The sequence below is a fragment of the Triticum dicoccoides genome, chromosome 2B, assembly GCF_002162155.2.
Source record: "Triticum dicoccoides isolate Atlit2015 ecotype Zavitan chromosome 2B, WEW_v2.0, whole genome shotgun sequence".
Lineage (NCBI taxonomy): Eukaryota > Viridiplantae > Streptophyta > Magnoliopsida > Poales > Poaceae > Triticum > Triticum dicoccoides.
In genome coordinates, this window is record NC_041383.1 from 170,292,396 (window position 1) to 170,298,291 (window position 5,896).

Here is a 5,896-nt window from a genome sequence, read left to right on the forward strand (position 1 = left end):
CGATAGCAAGCCGGTGGTTTCCTTGGCTCCATCCCATCCGGCGCGTGCAACGAGGTGGTTCTTTTTCTTGGCGATTATATGCTAATTTTTATTTGCTAGTAAATTTGTGCTACATCCTAATTTTACTATCAAGTAGATCTATGTTGCATCTCTTGTTCTATTTTTTGTTCATGTCAAATCTTCTCAGTGAACGATGCATAATAACTTCGATTTGATGATGTATTGCTACTGTGCTAGGCATTTTGGTACTCTAATTTGGAAGTTTTATTTCAGTCATACATAATCTGGAGAATCAAGTTCGAAGATTGAGTCTGGTCAGATAACTTCGGCATCTTGCAGTTTAGAACAATTCACTAAAAGTTTTAATACTTGCAGTTCTGTATTACAAAATCAATAGCAAAAAATAAAATGAAATTGTGCATTTATCAGCATATCAAAATCCTAATTCATTGCTGAAATTGCTCCAGTTTAACAGAGAATAATAATGAGTGTCCTAGTATATATGAATTATGATTACCAAAGAAGGTGGCATCGAGGGTCGGCAAATTGTGCATCGAATACTAAGAGTCAACAATTGGAAGTGTCCTAGTATATATGCTGACACACAGACTGTTGCCATAGGTGGTGGGCTCCTCTGCTCCTTCCAAACCGACCTGTGTGACGTGGTGCAAACCTACAAGGCGTCACCATGGTGGTTAATTTCCCTGGTAAATAGATGTTATTTGATTTAGCTAGTACATTTGTGCTTGATCTCAATTTTTATTAGCTAGTTGATTTATGCTGCATCTCTATAGTTCTATTTTCTTGTACTTGTTCATGTCAAACCTGCTCATGTGTGAATGATGCATATTAGTAACTTCATTTGATTATGTATTGCTACTGTTTGTGGTGGTTTAAAAGTATATTTTGGTTTTCTGTTTCACTGTTAAGTACTCTGGAGAACCAAGCACAACCATTTGTTTCATTGTTACTGCATTTCACATTTTTCCTACAGCTTTGAGATGTTATTATGAGTTGTGAGCCACCAGAAAAGCAAGGTTCTCGTTTGTTGTTTGAAATATAAATGGTATCAGGCTACATGAGTCATGTCAATTGATTTCTTGTTGTTAGTCTTTAATGTCGGTTTTCACTAAGAAAGATTGATCGTCATAGATCCTATAACTCATGAAAAATTGTTGACAACAAGTATACTGATGCACAAGTTGTGGATCGGATAAGTACTTTTCCTTTTCTTGGCAAAACTATAGAAGAACTGTTGTTGTAGTTTCTGCCTGTAATGATGATGTTATGGTAAGTGTAGAAATGACTATATGAAGCGTATAGTTTTGTTCATGCTACACAATATCAAGAATAGACACTGGTATGTGCCTATTATTATACTTGGTACATGGTTCACTTGTTATATTAGGGAGTGGCTCTGCTAACATTATTCTTGTCAAACTGATTACCGGTTTTGAGTTCTTAATGGCAATGCATGTTCAACAGTGATTATCATAGTCCTTCGGACTTGGCATAGCCCACCATGTACCAAAGCTGATGCAATTTTTGCTAGCAAGTCTTATTGATCTTGTCATATTATTGGTAACTCGATATGAATGTCTTCTTGTGTTATGCTAGGGATGTTCCGGATTGACATATACTCAAAAAATGTGGCAGGGATAGTCCAGTTTAACATGCAATCAAGCATTTGTGCCTAGAATTGTCTATTTTAACATGTATACCCAATTTCCTGTCCCTAAGATGCTTCAGAGTAAACGTGCTCACATATTAGTGTCGTTGGTAGTCCAATTTGCCATGTAGAGGCTAGCTTACTACTATTTACTAAGAACTAAATCGTTTGGACATGAAAAGTGGAGGTGGTTACTGCAAAAGTCTATTTGACATCAACTACTAGCAGTTTTTTTTTTCATGAAATGCACATTAAGTAGCTTGGGATCCCTCCACTTGATTCTGTACCTTCTACAATGGATCTGATGGCCTAGATTCATTTTTTTCATTTTTGCACCACAAGCTGCTTTTCTATTGTAGTCGCTCCCAGTTTATTAAGGAGAGGTTAAAAGTATAGTTGTCGTGCACGTGTGTAGCAGGACTAACATGGACCATGCATATAAAAGGACACTTCTTCATCGGTACAACCCTACGAAATACATTGACGAATCAGATCTGCTCATACCCCTTCATAAAAGGATAGGAATGTCCTTTTACAAAATACATCACCCCGACCGTACACACAACATAGTAAACTAGTTCGGCCCAGCAATGAACAATCTCTATAGTGGTCTAGTAGTGAAACGAGCAGAACCAATACAATGAGCCAGCTACCTTGACTAACAAACATCACCGAGATTTAAGAACTATGACCAGCAACATATTTGAACATTTTTCTGGAAATTTGAACGTGATTTTTTTTAAATGCGAACATTCTTCAAAACTGTAAAAAATTATGAAAATGCAAACAAAATTTCTGAAACATGGAGCACACTTTTAAACTCCGAACAAAATTCAAAATGAGACCTTTTTATTTCAATTTTTTTGAAAACACAAACAATTTTGAAACCCTAAACTTTTTTGAAAACACAACCATATTTTTGATATTTTTGAACTTCTTGAAAAATACAAATAAAAAATAAATATATTGAATATTTTTGAACTTTGCGATTTCGAAAATAAAAAAAATCGATTGATGAACCTTCTTAAACATTACCAAACCGGTAAAAACCGGCCTGGAACTATCTAGAGGTTCCAAAACCGGCAGCTACAGAGGTAAAGAACAAATTAAAAGGGTTGGCTCTTGCTCACTCGTATCGATTGGGTTTGTGCGAAACAGCAATTGTTTGACACAATAGGCGTCAAATAGGGTTTTCCCCCAACAGGCGCCACAATCGATGTCGTCGCCTAGTTAGGCCAAGCCTAAGCATTTTTTCCCTATTTTTCTCTTTTTCTAATAATTAGTTTTTTCACCTTTCAAACTTTATTGTTCTTTTTTAAACTTGTTCAAAAACTTGGATTTTTTTGGAATACCCTAAAATGTTCTTGTTTTCAAATATTTTTACAATTTTGAAAATATTCTAGGATTTCAAAAAATGTTCATGTTTTTGAATATTTTGTTCACAGATTTAAGAAATGTTTATGCTTCAAAAAAAGTTGATAATTTGTTTAAACAATATGTTGTTTCCAATTTTTGTTCAAAATTTTCATTAATTGTTGGAAATTTGTTACCAATTTGGGAAAAGGTGTTCAAACTTGTCAATTTTTCATACACAACTTGAAATTTCAAAATTATGGACAAATTTCAAGAAATGGTTAGTGCATAAAAATGTTCTTGTTGATTGATAATAACAGAAATTACAAATAATAGAAGCATTCAAATTAGGAAAAACTACATGCTCACGTATGTACTCGTCTTGCCTAGTCTAACAGACTCCTCTCAACTAGTGATTTTTTGGACTATGGGTACATGACCCCAACTTCTTTCAGCAGCCTGAGACGGACATATGAGGCAAGCATGCTAGGTTTGAACGACTTCTGACATTGTTTGCATGTTGTGACACGTCTGACCATTTAACACCCTTTTTTCAATGAGAAAACTCCAGAAAATGCAAAATATGTTGGAAGCACAAACAACTTGGCATGGTGCCTTGATTTGGCCATATAAACTCATGGAATAAATTTGGGTCATGTGACGGATGCCTAAAAATATGTGGTCTCAAACGGACCCTTCTCGCCTACCGAACACTCACCTTGAATATGATCTATTTTTGGCCCTGCATAAAATTACCTAACTTTTGCCAGTAGGCGAGCATACCCCTGTTGGAGAACATTGCATGCAAAACAAAAAAAATTCTATGCACACGCAAGATCTATCCATGGAGATGCATATCTACAAGAGGGGGAGAGCATCTACATATGCTTGTAGATCACTAAGCGGAAGCGTTTATCAACGCGGTTGATGTAATCATACACCTTCATGACCTGTTCCGATCAAGCATCAAACGCACGACACCTCCACGTTCAACTCGATGACGTCCTCGCCTTCTCGATCCAGTAAGAGGGGCGAAGTAGTACATGAGTTCCGGCATGTGATGCCCCCGATTCAATCGTACACTAATCATACACGCAAACGTGTATGATCACGATCAGGGACTCACGGGAAGATATCACAACACAACTCTAAAAGTAAAATAAGTCATACAAGCATCATATTACAAGCCAGGGGCCTCGAGGGCTCGAATACAAGTGCTCGATCATAAACGATTCAGCGGAAGCAACAATATCTGAGTACAGACATAAGTTAAATAGGTGCCATAAGTTGGCTAACACAAACTGGGCTACAGATCGAAAGAGGTGCATGCCACTTGCCAGGGATCCTCCTAAATTACTCCTGGTCGTTCGTAGCCTGCACGTAGTAGGAGGCACCCTCAGTGTAGTAGGGGTCATGGTCTACAATGGCGTCTGGCTCCTGGGCTCCAACATCTGGTTGCGACGTCCGAGATAAAATGGAAAATGGGAAAAGAGGGAGCAAAGCAACCGTGAGTACTCATCCAAAGTACTCGCAAGCAAGGATCTTCACTACATATGCATGTGTATCTGTGTAAAGGGGTAATATCGGTGGACTGAACTGCAGAATGCCAGAATAAGAAGGGGATAGCTAGTCCTATCGAAGACTATGCTTCTGGCAGCCTCCATATTGCAGCATGTTGAAGAAAGTAGATAGTAAGTTCACCAAGTATTATCACATAGCATAATACTACCCGGCGATCCTCCCCTCGTTGCCCTATGGGAAAGTGATGACCGGGTTGTCTCTGGAACTTGTCTGGGTGTGTTTTATTAAGTATCCGGTTCTAGTTATCATAAGGTCGAGGTACAACTCCGGGTCGTCCTTTTACCGAGGGACACGACTATTCGAATAGATAAACTTCCCAGCAGGGGTGCACCACATAACCCAACACGCTCGATCCCTCTGGCTGGACACACTTTCCTGGGTCATGCCCGGCCTTGAAAGATCAACACGTCACAGCCTTACCTAGGCACAACAGAGAGGTCAGCACGCCGGTCTAAATCCTAAGTGTGCAAGGGTCTGGGCCCATCGCCCATTGCACACCTGCGCGTTGTGTACGCGGCCGGTGAGTATACCTAGCAACCTCCATTACAAAGGAAGTTGCATTACGCCGTCCAACCCGGTGCCCGCCGCTCATACGCTGATGTCAAGAAGGCTTTGGCTGGTACCACGACGTCGAGTGCCCATAACTGTTCCCACATAGTTGGTTAGTGCATATAGGCCAATGGCCAGACTCACATCAAATACCAAGATCTCGTTAAACATGTTATTATGAAGTAACCGCAGACGCCGACCAGGACCAGGCCCACCTGTCTCCTAGGTGGTCACAACCTACCCTGTCGCTCCGCCTCAAAGTAACACTCGGGAGCCGTCGGAAACCCAGGTCCACCACTACCTGGATGGAACCACCTACCCTTTCAGGCCCCATATCTGAATCACTTGCGGGTACTCTACGAGCTGACCCAACTTTAATCACCATCTGTATAGTATGTATGTATGTATGTATGTATCCGTGATCACCTCCTGAGTGATCATGGACCGATAGTATAGAATGGCAGACGAACAAGAATGTAAGGCCATTGATGATAAACTAGCATCCTATACCAAGCATTTAGGATTGCAGGTAAAGATAAAAAGAGTAGTAGCAAAGACAGGCTATGTCCCAGAATAGGATTAACCGAAAGCAGTAACATGCTACAGTGCTCTAATGCAAGTAGTAGAGAGAAGGAATAGGCAATATCGGGTGATCAAGGGGGGGCTTGCCTGGTTGCTCTGGCAAGAAGGAGGGGTTGTCAACACCGTAGTCGACCGGGACAACATCAGCGTCGGTCTCGTAGT